At 56.3% G+C, this 13,111-nt stretch overlaps 28 non-coding genes across 28 annotated transcripts; 6 read left to right on the top strand and 22 right to left on the bottom strand.

Moving 5' to 3' along the window:
- Window positions 1-328: 328 nt before the first annotated feature.
- Trnai-aau (transfer RNA isoleucine (anticodon AAU)) lies at window positions 329-405 on the bottom strand. Its single transcript has one exon. It is a non-coding gene; the product is annotated as a tRNA-Ile (tRNA).
- A 187-nt stretch (window positions 406-592) lies between these two features.
- Trnae-uuc (transfer RNA glutamic acid (anticodon UUC)) lies at window positions 593-665 on the bottom strand. The gene has a single exon. It is a non-coding gene; the product is annotated as a tRNA-Glu (tRNA).
- Window positions 666-974: 309 nt separating this feature from the next.
- On the bottom strand, window positions 975-1,048 carry Trnag-gcc (transfer RNA glycine (anticodon GCC)). Its single transcript has one exon. It is a non-coding gene; the product is annotated as a tRNA-Gly (tRNA).
- Window positions 1,049-2,058: 1,010 nt separating this feature from the next.
- Trnai-aau (transfer RNA isoleucine (anticodon AAU)) lies at window positions 2,059-2,134 on the bottom strand. Its single transcript has one exon. It is a non-coding gene; the product is annotated as a tRNA-Ile (tRNA).
- Window positions 2,135-2,319: 185 nt separating this feature from the next.
- Trnae-uuc (transfer RNA glutamic acid (anticodon UUC)) lies at window positions 2,320-2,391 on the bottom strand. The gene has a single exon. It is a non-coding gene; the product is annotated as a tRNA-Glu (tRNA).
- A 722-nt stretch (window positions 2,392-3,113) lies between these two features.
- Trnag-ucc (transfer RNA glycine (anticodon UCC)) lies at window positions 3,114-3,184 on the top strand. Its single transcript has one exon. It is a non-coding gene; the product is annotated as a tRNA-Gly (tRNA).
- Window positions 3,185-3,782: 598 nt separating this feature from the next.
- Window positions 3,783-3,858, bottom strand: Trnai-aau (transfer RNA isoleucine (anticodon AAU)). The gene has a single exon. It is a non-coding gene; the product is annotated as a tRNA-Ile (tRNA).
- Window positions 3,859-4,412: 554 nt separating this feature from the next.
- On the bottom strand, window positions 4,413-4,483 carry Trnag-gcc (transfer RNA glycine (anticodon GCC)). Its single transcript has one exon. It is a non-coding gene; the product is annotated as a tRNA-Gly (tRNA).
- A 339-nt stretch (window positions 4,484-4,822) lies between these two features.
- Window positions 4,823-4,894, top strand: Trnag-ucc (transfer RNA glycine (anticodon UCC)). The gene has a single exon. It is a non-coding gene; the product is annotated as a tRNA-Gly (tRNA).
- Window positions 4,895-5,486: 592 nt separating this feature from the next.
- On the bottom strand, window positions 5,487-5,560 carry Trnai-aau (transfer RNA isoleucine (anticodon AAU)). Its single transcript has one exon. It is a non-coding gene; the product is annotated as a tRNA-Ile (tRNA).
- A 183-nt stretch (window positions 5,561-5,743) lies between these two features.
- Window positions 5,744-5,815, bottom strand: Trnae-uuc (transfer RNA glutamic acid (anticodon UUC)). Its single transcript has one exon. It is a non-coding gene; the product is annotated as a tRNA-Glu (tRNA).
- Window positions 5,816-6,115: 300 nt separating this feature from the next.
- On the bottom strand, window positions 6,116-6,186 carry Trnag-gcc (transfer RNA glycine (anticodon GCC)). Its single transcript has one exon. It is a non-coding gene; the product is annotated as a tRNA-Gly (tRNA).
- Window positions 6,187-6,526: 340 nt separating this feature from the next.
- Trnag-ucc (transfer RNA glycine (anticodon UCC)) lies at window positions 6,527-6,598 on the top strand. Its single transcript has one exon. It is a non-coding gene; the product is annotated as a tRNA-Gly (tRNA).
- Window positions 6,599-7,190: 592 nt separating this feature from the next.
- On the bottom strand, window positions 7,191-7,264 carry Trnai-aau (transfer RNA isoleucine (anticodon AAU)). The gene has a single exon. It is a non-coding gene; the product is annotated as a tRNA-Ile (tRNA).
- Window positions 7,265-7,447: 183 nt separating this feature from the next.
- Trnae-uuc (transfer RNA glutamic acid (anticodon UUC)) lies at window positions 7,448-7,519 on the bottom strand. Its single transcript has one exon. It is a non-coding gene; the product is annotated as a tRNA-Glu (tRNA).
- A 300-nt stretch (window positions 7,520-7,819) lies between these two features.
- On the bottom strand, window positions 7,820-7,890 carry Trnag-gcc (transfer RNA glycine (anticodon GCC)). Its single transcript has one exon. It is a non-coding gene; the product is annotated as a tRNA-Gly (tRNA).
- A 340-nt stretch (window positions 7,891-8,230) lies between these two features.
- Window positions 8,231-8,302, top strand: Trnag-ucc (transfer RNA glycine (anticodon UCC)). The gene has a single exon. It is a non-coding gene; the product is annotated as a tRNA-Gly (tRNA).
- A 592-nt stretch (window positions 8,303-8,894) lies between these two features.
- Window positions 8,895-8,968, bottom strand: Trnai-aau (transfer RNA isoleucine (anticodon AAU)). Its single transcript has one exon. It is a non-coding gene; the product is annotated as a tRNA-Ile (tRNA).
- A 183-nt stretch (window positions 8,969-9,151) lies between these two features.
- Window positions 9,152-9,223, bottom strand: Trnae-uuc (transfer RNA glutamic acid (anticodon UUC)). Its single transcript has one exon. It is a non-coding gene; the product is annotated as a tRNA-Glu (tRNA).
- A 300-nt stretch (window positions 9,224-9,523) lies between these two features.
- Trnag-gcc (transfer RNA glycine (anticodon GCC)) lies at window positions 9,524-9,594 on the bottom strand. Its single transcript has one exon. It is a non-coding gene; the product is annotated as a tRNA-Gly (tRNA).
- Window positions 9,595-9,934: 340 nt separating this feature from the next.
- On the top strand, window positions 9,935-10,006 carry Trnag-ucc (transfer RNA glycine (anticodon UCC)). Its single transcript has one exon. It is a non-coding gene; the product is annotated as a tRNA-Gly (tRNA).
- A 592-nt stretch (window positions 10,007-10,598) lies between these two features.
- Window positions 10,599-10,672, bottom strand: Trnai-aau (transfer RNA isoleucine (anticodon AAU)). The gene has a single exon. It is a non-coding gene; the product is annotated as a tRNA-Ile (tRNA).
- A 183-nt stretch (window positions 10,673-10,855) lies between these two features.
- Trnae-uuc (transfer RNA glutamic acid (anticodon UUC)) lies at window positions 10,856-10,927 on the bottom strand. The gene has a single exon. It is a non-coding gene; the product is annotated as a tRNA-Glu (tRNA).
- Window positions 10,928-11,227: 300 nt separating this feature from the next.
- Trnag-gcc (transfer RNA glycine (anticodon GCC)) lies at window positions 11,228-11,298 on the bottom strand. Its single transcript has one exon. It is a non-coding gene; the product is annotated as a tRNA-Gly (tRNA).
- Window positions 11,299-11,638: 340 nt separating this feature from the next.
- Trnag-ucc (transfer RNA glycine (anticodon UCC)) lies at window positions 11,639-11,710 on the top strand. The gene has a single exon. It is a non-coding gene; the product is annotated as a tRNA-Gly (tRNA).
- A 592-nt stretch (window positions 11,711-12,302) lies between these two features.
- On the bottom strand, window positions 12,303-12,376 carry Trnai-aau (transfer RNA isoleucine (anticodon AAU)). Its single transcript has one exon. It is a non-coding gene; the product is annotated as a tRNA-Ile (tRNA).
- A 183-nt stretch (window positions 12,377-12,559) lies between these two features.
- On the bottom strand, window positions 12,560-12,631 carry Trnae-uuc (transfer RNA glutamic acid (anticodon UUC)). The gene has a single exon. It is a non-coding gene; the product is annotated as a tRNA-Glu (tRNA).
- Window positions 12,632-12,931: 300 nt separating this feature from the next.
- Window positions 12,932-13,002, bottom strand: Trnag-gcc (transfer RNA glycine (anticodon GCC)). Its single transcript has one exon. It is a non-coding gene; the product is annotated as a tRNA-Gly (tRNA).
- Between the last annotated feature and the right edge of the window lie 109 nt (window positions 13,003-13,111).

The raw sequence follows: 13,111 nt of genomic DNA, 5'->3' as shown, positions 1-13,111 counted from the left end.
TGCGAAAAGAAAGGAGAAAGAAAAATAGGAAGCAAAATTGCCAACAGTACCCTGATGTGTCCCATGCGGTCACCCGCCAAGCAGTGACAAGGGCCAAAGTTGTTACACGTCGGCACATCGGACATTTTCTTTCATTTTCTCTTGCCGTATGAGAACCAGCGTATTCAACATATTGTGGCCATTGCCGAGCGGACGCTGTAGCGCTTCCCGACAAGTCGTGGTTCGGATCCTCTGTCACGACGTGCCACGCAGGGCGATGATCTTATGGGTCATCACACTCGCCAGCTGAAATCGGCGCTGCCCTTTCGTAGTAGAGTAAAAGCGTCACTGGCCCGTGGGGGGATCCGAACCCACGACCTTCGCGTTATTAGCACGACGCTCTAACCTAACTGAGACTAACGGGCCTCGACGCGGACGGTTGCTCAGCCCTACGCTGGAAAACACGTGGCATAAGAAGCCACACGCCACTTCTAGGGTCACCGTGTGTCTGCCTCCGCTCGTCCATGTTCTGCTGGCGGTCATGAAACAGTAGCTGTATTGCGAGCAGCACGCACGCTGAAACTTGATGACGATTCGTGTGGAAAAAATTCCGTTCCGGTACCGGGAATCGAACCCGGGCCTCCTGGGTGAAAGCCAGGTATCCTAGCCCACTAGACCACACCGGATTTGGGGCGTTCGTTCGACGGATCGGATGGTCTCTCGCCACTTTTCGTGCCGAGAGTCCCGCGTCGGCACCCTTCTCTCTTGCGAGCGTCTTTGCGCATACAGACTTGGCAAGGCGCGCACCTCAAAAGTCTCAGAGCAATGCTTTTGGCTTCTTGCTCTACTGGAGAGAAGAGGAGATCAGGAAAGCTGTGGGGAACCGCGCGTGCCTGCCGTTCTCGGTTTCTTCTCAGGGAATCCCGCTATACATTCTTGTGGATCGTGCATCCAAGCGCGCAAGTCACACGGCACCGCGGGAAAAGCAAAATGATTGCATCGGCCGGGAATCTGAACCCGGGCCGGCCCGCGTGGCAGGCGAGCCATTCTACCACTGAACCACCGATGCTGAGGCCAGTAGCAATCTTACGCTGCTTCCCGAGCAGGTGTCTCGAGATAAAGTTGGGACTGCCGTCAAGCGCCGTAGCATTCTGTCCAGAAAAATGCTGCGACGCTGAATCCTGCACTGTACTGCCTAAAAATGCCCGCCAGAAGGCGGTCCCTCTGCGTCTTCTTGCGTCGCCGGCCCCGACGCTTGCCAAAGGGTGCGAAATGTGCATGGATACGCCGTCCGAATGCATCCGCATGTGCTCCCCTAGCCTACCTCGTAATGCGCCTAGGGCTACGATCACCATCGGCCGCTGCCGACTGGCGGGAAGCCGTCACAGCGCGGCGTGGGGGCGCCGGGTTGTGCGGTGGTGTGTAATGGTCAGCATAGTTGCCTCTTCCAAGCAGTTGATCCGGGTTCGATTCCCGGCCCACCGCAGCAGGCTTTTAATTTTGCGTATGAGTACTTTCGCCACGCGCCGTTAAATTAATGTTTTTTCTCCCTCTTACTCGCTACAGACCAGCCTACAGTATGTCTCGACTTGTCTCGACTTTGCTCAGCTGACGCGAGAGCTGACGCTCTCCAGTCGGCCTATATCAGACACGACAAGCACGAGAAACGACTGAGAGAGGCCAGAAGGGCGAGGCGCTGACACGACAGCACGCCGCTTCATTACACGGTGGACGTCTCCCTGACTGAATCGGCGCTGCAGCTGCGAAAAGAAAGGAGAAAGAAAAAATATAGGAAGCACATTGCCAACAGTACCCTGTGTTCCCATGCGGTCACCCGCCAAGCAGTGACAAGGGCCAAAGTTGTTACACGTCGGCAATCGGACATTTTCTTTCATTTTCTCTTTGCCGTATGAGAACCAGCGTATTCAACATATTGTGGCCATTGCCGAGCGGACGCTGTAGCGCTTCCGACAAGTCGGGTTCGGATCCTCTGTCAACGTCCACGCAGGCGATGATCTTTTGGTCATCACACTCGCCAGCTGAAATCGGCGCTGCCCTTTCGTAGTAGTAAAAGCGTACTGGCCCGTGGGGGGATCGAACCCACGACCTTTCGCGTTATTAGCACGACGCTCTAACCAAACTGAGCTAACGGGCCTCGACGCGGACGGATTGCTCAGCCCTACGCTGGAAACACGTGGCATGAAAGCCACACGCCACTTCTAGGGGTCACCGTGTGTCTGCTCCGCTCGTCCATGTTCTGCTGGCGGTCATGAAACAGTAGCTGTATTGCGAGCAGCACGCACAGCTGAAACTTGAGACGATCGTGTGGAAAAAATTCCGTTCCGGTACCGGGAATCGAACCCGGGCCTCCTGGGTGAAAGCCAGGTATCCTAGCCACTAGACCACACCGATTTGGGCGTTCGTTCGACGGATCGGATGGTCATCTCGCACATTTCGTGCCGAGTCCGCGTCGGCACCCTTCTCGTCTTTTGCGAGCGTCTTTGAGCATACAGACTGGCAAGGCGCGCACCTCAAAAGTCTCACGAGCAATGCTTTTGGCTTCTTGCTCTACTGGGAGAAGAGAGGAGAAAAGGAAAGCTGTGGGGAACCGCGCGTGCTGCGTTCTCGGTTCTTCTCAAGGAATCCCGCTATACATTCTTGTGGATCGGTGCATCTCAAGCGCGCAGTCACACGGCACCGCGGGAAAAAGCAAAATCGATGCATCGGCCGGCGAATCGAACCCGGGGCCGCCACGTGGCAGGCGAGCATTCTACCACTGAACACCGATGCTGAGGCCACAGTAGCAATCTTCGCTGCTTCCCGAGCAGGTGTCTCGAGATAAAAGTGGGGACTGCCGTCAAGCGCCGTAGCATACTGTCCAGAAAATGCTGCCAGACGCTGAATCCTGCACTGTACTGCCTAAAAATGCCGCCAGAAGGCGGTCCTCTGCGTCTTCTTGCGTCGCCGGCCCGACGCTTGCCAAAGGGCTGCGAAATGTGCATGGATACGCCGTCCGAATGCATCCGCATGTGCTCCCCTAGCCTACCTCGTAAATGCGCCTAGGGCTACGATCACCTTCGGCCGGCTGCCGACTGGCGGAAGCCGTCACAGGCGCGGCGTGGGGCGCCGGGTGTGCGGTGGTGGTGTAATGGTCAGCATAGTTGCCTTCCAAGCAGTTGATCCGGTTCGATTCCCGGCCACCGCAGCAGGCTTTTAATTTTGCGTATGAGTACTTTCGCCACGCGCCGTTAAATTAATGTTTTTTCTCTCTCTCGTACTCGCTACAGACCAGCCCTACAGTATGTCTCGACTTGTCTCGACTTTGCTCAGCTGACTGCGAGACGCTGACGCTCTCCAGTCGGCCTATATCACACGACAAGCACGAGAAACGACTGAGAGAGGCAAGGAGAGGCGAGGCGCTGGACACACAGCACGCCGACTTCATTACACGGTGGCAGTCTCCTGACTGAATCGGGCTGCAGCTGCGAAAAGAAAGGAGAAAGAAAAATAGGAAGCAAAATTGCCAACAGTACCCTGTGGTTCCCATGCGGTCACCCGCCAAGCAGTGACAAGGGCAAAGTTGTTACACGTCGGCAATCGGACATTTTCTTTCATATTCTCTTTGCCGTATGAGAACCAGCGTATTTCAACATATTGTGGCCATTGCCGAGCGGACGCTGTAGCAGCTTCCGACAAGTCGGGTTCGGATCCTCTGTCAACGTCCACGCAGGGCGATAGATCTTTTGGTCATCACACTCGCCAGCTGAAATCGCGCTGCCCTTTCGTAGTAGTAAAAAGCGTACTGGCCCGTGGGGGGGATCGAACCCACGACCTTCGCGTTATTAGCACGACGCTCTAACCAACTGAGACTAACGGGCCTCGACGCGGACGGTTGCTCAGCCCTACGCTGGAAACACGTGGCATGAAGCCACACGCCACTTCTAGGGTCATCCGTGTGTCTGCTCCGCTCGTCCATGTTCTGCTGGCGGTCATGAAACAGTAGCTGTATTGCGAGCAGCACGCACAGCTGAAACTGAGACGATTCGTGTGGAAAAAATTCCGTTCCGGTACCGGAATCGAACCCGGGCCTCCTGGGTGAAAGCCAGGTATCCTAGCCACTAGATCCACACCGGATTTGGGCGTTCGTTCGACGGATCGGATGGTCTCTCGCACATTTCGTGCCGAGTCCCGCGTCGGCACCCTTCTCTCTTTGCGAGCGTCTTTGCGCATACAGACTGGCAAGGCGCGCACCTCAAAAGTCTCAGAGCAATGCTTTTGGCTTCTTGCTCTACTGGGAGAAGAGGAAAAGGAAAGCTGTGGGGAACCGCGCGTGCTGCGTTCTCGGTTCTTCTCAAGGAATCCCGCTATACATTCTGTGGATCGTGCATCTCAAGCGCGCAAGTCACACGGCACCGCGGGGAAAAGCAAAATGATGCATCGGCCGGGAATCGAACCCGGGCCGCCCGCGTGGCAGGCGAGCATTCTACCACTGAACCACCGATGCTGAGGCCAGTAGCAATCTACGCTGCTTCCCGAGCAGGTGTCTCGAGATAAAGTGGGACTGCCGTCAAGCGCCGTAGCATTCTGTCCAGAAAATGCTGCAGACGCTGAATCCTGCACTGTACTGCCTAAAAATGCCGCCAGAAGGCGGTCCTCTGCGTCTTCTTGCGTCGCCGGCCCCGACGCTTGCCAAAGGGTGCGAAATGTGCATGGATACGCCGTCCGAATGCATCCGCATGTGCTCCCCTAGCCTACCTCGTAATGCGCCTAGGGCTACGATCACCATCGGCCGCTGCCGACTGGCGGGAAGCCGTCACAGCGCGGCGTGGGGGCGCCGGGTTGTGCGGTGGTGGTGTAATGGTCAGCATAGTTGCCTTCCAAGCAGTTGATCCGGGTTCGATTCCCGGCCACCGCAGCAGGCTTTTAATTTTGCGTATGAGTACTTTCGCCACGCGCCGTTAAATTAATGTTTTTTCTCCCTCTTACTCGCTACAGACCAGCCTACAGTATGTCTCGACTTGTCTCGACTTTGCTCAGCTGACGCGAGAGCTGACGCTCTCCAGTCGGCCTATATCAACACGACAAGCACGAGAAACGACTGAGAGAGGCAAGGAGAGGCGAGGCGCTGGACACACAGCACGCCGCTTCATTACACGGTGGCGTCTCCCTGACTGAATCGGGCTGCAGCTGCGAAAAGAAAGGAGAAAGAAAAATAGGAAGCAAAATTGCCAACAGTACCCTGTGTTCCCATGCGGTCACCCGCCCAAGCAGTGACAAGGGCCAAAGTTGTTACACGTCGGCAATCGGACATTTTCTTTCATTTTCTCTTTGCCGTATGAGAACCAGCGTATTCAACATATTGTGGCCATTGCCGAGCGGACGCTGTAGCGCTTCCCGACAAGTCGGGTTCGGATCCTCTGTCAACGTCCACGCAGGGCGATGATCTTTTGGTCATCACACTCGCCAGCTGAAATCGGCGCTGCCCTTTCGTAGTAGTAAAAGCGTACTGGCCCGTGGGGGGATCGAACCCACGACCTTCGCGTTATTAGCACGACGCTCTAACCAACTGAGCTAACGGGCCTCGACGCGGACGGTTGCTCAGCCCTACGCTGGAAACACGTGGCATGAAGCCACACGCCACTTCTAGGGTCACCGTGTGTCTGCTCCGCTCGTCCATGTTCTGCTGGCGGTCATGAAACAGTAGCTGTATTGCGAGCAGCACGCACAGCTGAAACTTGAGACGATTCGTGTGGAAAAAATTCCGTTCCGGTACCGGGAATCGAACCCGGGCCTCCTGGGTGAAAGCCAGGTATCCTAGCCACTAGACCACACCGGATTTGGGCGTTCGTTCGACGGATCGGATGGTCTCTCGCACATTTCGTGCCGAGTCCCGCGTCGGCACCCTTCTCTCTTTGCGAGCGTCTTTGCGCATACAGACTGGCAAGGCGCGCACCTCAAAAGTCTCAGAGCAATGCTTTTGGCTTCTTGCTCTACTGGGAGAAGAGGAAAAGGAAAGCTGTGGGGAACCGCGCGTGCTGCGTTCTCGGTTCTTCTCAAGGGAATCCCGCTATACATTCTTGTGGATCGTGCATCTCAAGCGCGCAAGTCACACGGCACCGCGGGAAAAGCAAAATGATGCATCGGCCGGGAATCGAACCCGGGCCGCCCGCGTGGCAGGCGAGCATTCTACCACTGAACCACCGATGCTGAGGCCAGTAGCAATCTTACGCTGCTTCCCGAGCAGGTGTCTCGAGATAAAGTGGGACTGCCGTCAAGCGCCGTAGCATTCTGTCCAGAAAATGCTGCAGACGCTGAATCCTGCACTGTACTGCCTAAAAATGCCGCCAGAAGGCGGTCCTCTGCGTCTTCTTGCGTCGCCGGCCCCGACGCTTGCCAAAGGGTGCGAAATGTGCATGGATACGCCGTCCGAATGCATCCGCATGTGCTCCCCTAGCCTACCTCGTAATGCGCCTAGGGCTACGATCACCATCGGCCGCTGCCGACTGGCGGGAAGCCGTCACAGCGCGGCGTGGGGGCGCCGGGTTGTGCGGTGGTGGTGTAATGGTCAGCATAGTTGCCTTCCAAGCAGTTGATCCGGGTTCGATTCCCGGCCACCGCAGCAGGCTTTTAATTTTGCGTATGAGTACTTTCGCCACGCGCCGTTAAATTAATGTTTTTTCTCCCTCTTACTCGCTACAGACCAGCCTACAGTATGTCTCGACTTGTCTCGACTTTGCTCAGCTGACGCGAGAGCTGACGCTCTCCAGTCGGCCTATATCAACACGACAAGCACGAGAAACGACTGAGAGAGGCAAGGAGAGGCGAGGCGCTGGACACACAGCACGCCGCTTCATTACACGGTGGCGTCTCCCTGACTGAATCGGGCTGCAGCTGCGAAAAGAAAGGAGAAAGAAAAATAGGAAGCAAAATTGCCAACAGTACCCTGTGTTCCCATGCGGTCACCCGCCCAAGCAGTGACAAGGGCCAAAGTTGTTACACGTCGGCAATCGGACATTTTCTTTCATTTTCTCTTTGCCGTATGAGAACCAGCGTATTCAACATATTGTGGCCATTGCCGAGCGGACGCTGTAGCGCTTCCCGACAAGTCGGGTTCGGATCCTCTGTCAACGTCCACGCAGGGCGATGATCTTTTGGTCATCACACTCGCCAGCTGAAATCGGCGCTGCCCTTTCGTAGTAGTAAAAGCGTACTGGCCCGTGGGGGGATCGAACCCACGACCTTCGCGTTATTAGCACGACGCTCTAACCAACTGAGCTAACGGGCCTCGACGCGGACGGTTGCTCAGCCCTACGCTGGAAACACGTGGCATGAAGCCACACGCCACTTCTAGGGTCACCGTGTGTCTGCTCCGCTCGTCCATGTTCTGCTGGCGGTCATGAAACAGTAGCTGTATTGCGAGCAGCACGCACAGCTGAAACTTGAGACGATTCGTGTGGAAAAAATTCCGTTCCGGTACCGGGAATCGAACCCGGGCCTCCTGGGTGAAAGCCAGGTATCCTAGCCACTAGACCACACCGGATTTGGGCGTTCGTTCGACGGATCGGATGGTCTCTCGCACATTTCGTGCCGAGTCCCGCGTCGGCACCCTTCTCTCTTTGCGAGCGTCTTTGCGCATACAGACTGGCAAGGCGCGCACCTCAAAAGTCTCAGAGCAATGCTTTTGGCTTCTTGCTCTACTGGGAGAAGAGGAAAAGGAAAGCTGTGGGGAACCGCGCGTGCTGCGTTCTCGGTTCTTCTCAAGGGAATCCCGCTATACATTCTTGTGGATCGTGCATCTCAAGCGCGCAAGTCACACGGCACCGCGGGAAAAGCAAAATGATGCATCGGCCGGGAATCGAACCCGGGCCGCCCGCGTGGCAGGCGAGCATTCTACCACTGAACCACCGATGCTGAGGCCAGTAGCAATCTTACGCTGCTTCCCGAGCAGGTGTCTCGAGATAAAGTGGGACTGCCGTCAAGCGCCGTAGCATTCTGTCCAGAAAATGCTGCAGACGCTGAATCCTGCACTGTACTGCCTAAAAATGCCGCCAGAAGGCGGTCCTCTGCGTCTTCTTGCGTCGCCGGCCCCGACGCTTGCCAAAGGGTGCGAAATGTGCATGGATACGCCGTCCGAATGCATCCGCATGTGCTCCCCTAGCCTACCTCGTAATGCGCCTAGGGCTACGATCACCATCGGCCGCTGCCGACTGGCGGGAAGCCGTCACAGCGCGGCGTGGGGGCGCCGGGTTGTGCGGTGGTGGTGTAATGGTCAGCATAGTTGCCTTCCAAGCAGTTGATCCGGGTTCGATTCCCGGCCACCGCAGCAGGCTTTTAATTTTGCGTATGAGTACTTTCGCCACGCGCCGTTAAATTAATGTTTTTTCTCCCTCTTACTCGCTACAGACCAGCCTACAGTATGTCTCGACTTGTCTCGACTTTGCTCAGCTGACGCGAGAGCTGACGCTCTCCAGTCGGCCTATATCAACACGACAAGCACGAGAAACGACTGAGAGAGGCAAGGAGAGGCGAGGCGCTGGACACACAGCACGCCGCTTCATTACACGGTGGCGTCTCCCTGACTGAATCGGGCTGCAGCTGCGAAAAGAAAGGAGAAAGAAAAATAGGAAGCAAAATTGCCAACAGTACCCTGTGTTCCCATGCGGTCACCCGCCCAAGCAGTGACAAGGGCCAAAGTTGTTACACGTCGGCAATCGGACATTTTCTTTCATTTTCTCTTTGCCGTATGAGAACCAGCGTATTCAACATATTGTGGCCATTGCCGAGCGGACGCTGTAGCGCTTCCCGACAAGTCGGGTTCGGATCCTCTGTCAACGTCCACGCAGGGCGATGATCTTTTGGTCATCACACTCGCCAGCTGAAATCGGCGCTGCCCTTTCGTAGTAGTAAAAGCGTACTGGCCCGTGGGGGGATCGAACCCACGACCTTCGCGTTATTAGCACGACGCTCTAACCAACTGAGCTAACGGGCCTCGACGCGGACGGTTGCTCAGCCCTACGCTGGAAACACGTGGCATGAAGCCACACGCCACTTCTAGGGTCACCGTGTGTCTGCTCCGCTCGTCCATGTTCTGCTGGCGGTCATGAAACAGTAGCTGTATTGCGAGCAGCACGCACAGCTGAAACTTGAGACGATTCGTGTGGAAAAAATTCCGTTCCGGTACCGGGAATCGAACCCGGGCCTCCTGGGTGAAAGCCAGGTATCCTAGCCACTAGACCACACCGGATTTGGGCGTTCGTTCGACGGATCGGATGGTCTCTCGCACATTTCGTGCCGAGTCCCGCGTCGGCACCCTTCTCTCTTTGCGAGCGTCTTTGCGCATACAGACTGGCAAGGCGCGCACCTCAAAAGTCTCAGAGCAATGCTTTTGGCTTCTTGCTCTACTGGGAGAAGAGGAAAAGGAAAGCTGTGGGGAACCGCGCGTGCTGCGTTCTCGGTTCTTCTCAAGGGAATCCCGCTATACATTCTTGTGGATCGTGCATCTCAAGCGCGCAAGTCACACGGCACCGCGGGAAAAGCAAAATGATGCATCGGCCGGGAATCGAACCCGGGCCGCCCGCGTGGCAGGCGAGCATTCTACCACTGAACCACCGATGCTGAGGCCAGTAGCAATCTTACGCTGCTTCCCGAGCAGGTGTCTCGAGATAAAGTGGGACTGCCGTCAAGCGCCGTAGCATTCTGTCCAGAAAATGCTGCAGACGCTGAATCCTGCACTGTACTGCCTAAAAATGCCGCCAGAAGGCGGTCCTCTGCGTCTTCTTGCGTCGCCGGCCCCGACGCTTGCCAAAGGGTGCGAAATGTGCATGGATACGCCGTCCGAATGCATCCGCATGTGCTCCCCTAGCCTACCTCGTAATGCGCCTAGGGCTACGATCACCATCGGCCGCTGCCGACTGGCGGGAAGCCGTCACAGCGCGGCGTGGGGGCGCCGGGTTGTGCGGTGGTGGTGTAATGGTCAGCATAGTTGCCTTCCAAGCAGTTGATCCGGGTTCGATTCCCGGCCACCGCAGCAGGCTTTTAATTTTGCGTATGAGTACTTTCGCCACGCGCCGTTAAATTAATGTTTTTTCTCCCTCTTACTCGCTACAGACCAGCCTACAGTATGTCTCGACTTGTCTCGACTTTGCTCAGCTGACGCGAGAGCTGACGCTCTCCAGTCGGCCTATATCAACACGACAAGCACGAGAAACGACTGAGAGAGGCAAGGAGAGGCGAGGCGCTGGACACACAGCACGCCGCTTCATTACACGGTGGCGTCTCCCTGACTGAATCGGGCTGCAGCTGCGAAAAGAAAGGAGAAAGAAAAATAGGAAGCAAAATTGCCAACAGTACCCTGTGTTCCCATGCGGTCACCCGCCCAAGCAGTGACAAGGGCCAAAGTTGTTACACGTCGGCAATCGGACATTTTCTTTCATTTTCTCTTTGCCGTATGAGAACCAGCGTATTCAACATATTGTGGCCATTGCCGAGCGGACGCTGTAGCGCTTCCCGACAAGTCGGGTTCGGATCCTCTGTCAACGTCCACGCAGGGCGATGATCTTTTGGTCATCACACTCGCCAGCTGAAATCGGCGCTGCCCTTTCGTAGTAGTAAAAGCGTACTGGCCCGTGGGGGGATCGAACCCACGACCTTCGCGTTATTAGCACGACGCTCTAACCAACTGAGCTAACGGGCCTCGACGCGGACGGTTGCTCAGCCCTACGCTGGAAACACGTGGCATGAAGCCACACGCCACTTCTAGGGTCACCGTGTGTCTGCTCCGCTCGTCCATGTTCTGCTGGCGGTCATGAAACAGTAGCTGTATTGCGAGCAGCACGCACAGCTGAAACTTGAGACGATTCGTGTGGAAAAAATTCCGTTCCGGTACCGGGAATCGAACCCGGGCCTCCTGGGTGAAAGCCAGGTATCCTAGCCACTAGACCACACCGGATTTGGGCGTTCGTTCGACGGATCGGATGGTCTCTCGCACATTTCGTGCCGAGTCCCGCGTCGGCACCCTTCTCTCTTTGCGAGCGTCTTTGCGCATACAGACTGGCAAGGCGCGCACCTCAAAAGTCTCAGAGCAATGCTTTTGGCTTCTTGCTCTACTGGGAGAAGAGGAAAAGGAAAGCTGTGGGGAACCGCGCGTGCTGCGTTCTCGGTTCTTCTCAAGGGAATCCCGCTATACATTCTTGTGGATCGTGCATCTCAAGCGCGCAAGTCACACGGCACCGCGGGAAAAGCAAAATGATGCATCGGCCGGGAATCGAACCCGGGCCGCCCACGTGGCAGGCGAGCATTCTACCACTGAACCACCGATGCTGAGGCCAGTAGCAATCTTACGCTGCTTCCCGAGCAGGTGTCTCGAGATAAAGTGGGACTGCCGTCAAGCGCCGTAGCATTCTGTCCAGAAAATGCTGCAGACGCTGAATCCTGCACTGTACTGCCTAAAAATGCCGCCAGAAGGCGGTCCTCTGCGTCTTCTTGCGTCGCCGGCCCCGACGCTTGCCAAAGGGTGCGAAATGTGCATGGATACGCCGTCCGAATGCATCCGCATGTGCTCCCCTAGCCTACCTCGTAATGCGCCTAGGGCTACGATCACCATCGGCCGCTGCCGACTGGCGGGAAGCCGTCACAGCGCGGCGTGGGGGCGCCGGGTTGTGCGGTGGTGGTGTAATGGTCAGCATAGTTGCCTTCCAAGCAGTTGATCCGGGTTCGATTCCCGGCCACCGCAGCAGGCTTTTAATTTTGCGTATGAGTACTTTCGCCACGCGCCGTTAAATTAATGTTTTTTCTCTCTCTTACTCGCTACAGACCAGCCTACAGTATGTCTCGACTTGTCTCGACTTTGCTCAGCTGACGCGAGAGCTGACGCTCTCCAGTCGGCCTATATCAACACGACAAGCACGAGAAACGACTGAGAGAGGCAAGGAGAGGCGAGGCGCTGGACACACAGCACGCCGCTTCATTACACGGTGGCGTCTCCCTGACTGAATCGGGCTGCAGCTGCGAAAAGAAAGGAGAAAGAAAAATAGGAAGCAAAATTGCCAACAGTACCCTGTGTTCCCATGCGGTCACCCGCCCAAGCAGTGACAAGGGCCAAAGTTGTTACACGTCGGCAATCGGACATTTTCTTTCATTTTCTCTTTGCCGTATGAGAACCAGCGTATTCAACATATTGTGGCCATTGCCGAGCGGACGCTGTAGCGCTTCCCGACAAGTCGGGTTCGGATCCTCTGTCAACGTCCACGCAGGGCGATGATCTTTTGGTCATCACACTCGCCAGCTGAAATCGGCGCTGCCCTTTCGTAGTAGTAAAAGCGTACTGGCCCGTGGGGGGATCGAACCCACGACCTTCGCGTTATTAGCACGACGCTCTAACCAACTGAGCTAACGGGCCTCGACGCGGACGGTTGCTCAGCCCTACGCTGGAAACACGTGGCATGAAGCCACACGCCACTTCTAGGGTCACCGTGTGTCTGCTCCGCTCGTCCATGTTCTGCTGGCGGTCATGAAACAGTAGCTGTATTGCGAGCAGCACGCACAGCTGAAACTTGAGACGATTCGTGTGGAAAAAATTCCGTTCCGGTACCGGGAATCGAACCCGGGCCTCCTGGGTGAAAGCCAGGTATCCTAGCCACTAGACCACACCGGATTTGGGCGTTCGTTCGACGGATCGGATGGTCTCTCGCACATTTCGTGCCGAGTCCCGCGTCGGCACCCTTCTCTCTTTGCGAGCGTCTTTGCGCATACAGACTGGCAAGGCGCGCACCTCAAAAGTCTCAGAGCAATGCTTTTGGCTTCTTGCTCTACTGGGAGAAGAGGAAAAGGAAAGCTGTGGGGAACCGCGCGTGCTGCGTTCTCGGTTCTTCTCAAGGGAATCCCGCTATACATTCTTGTGGATCGTGCATCTCAAGCGCGCAAGTCACACGGCACCGCGGGAAAAGCAAAATGATGCATCGGCCGGGAATCGAACCCGGGCCGCCCGCGTGGCAGGCGAGCATTCTACCACTGAACCACCGATGCTGAGGCCAGTAGCAATCTTACGCTGCTTCCCGAGCAGGTGTCTCGAGATAAAGTGGGACTGCCGTCAAGCGCCGTAGCATTCTGTCCAGAAAATGCTGCAGACGCTGAA

This window comes from Schistocerca cancellata, unplaced genomic scaffold (genome assembly GCF_023864275.1).
Source record: "Schistocerca cancellata isolate TAMUIC-IGC-003103 unplaced genomic scaffold, iqSchCanc2.1 HiC_scaffold_684, whole genome shotgun sequence".
NCBI lineage: Eukaryota > Metazoa > Arthropoda > Insecta > Orthoptera > Acrididae > Schistocerca > Schistocerca cancellata.
Note: the sequence above shows the minus strand (reverse complement) of the source record. Positions and strands in the feature narration are given on the sequence as shown.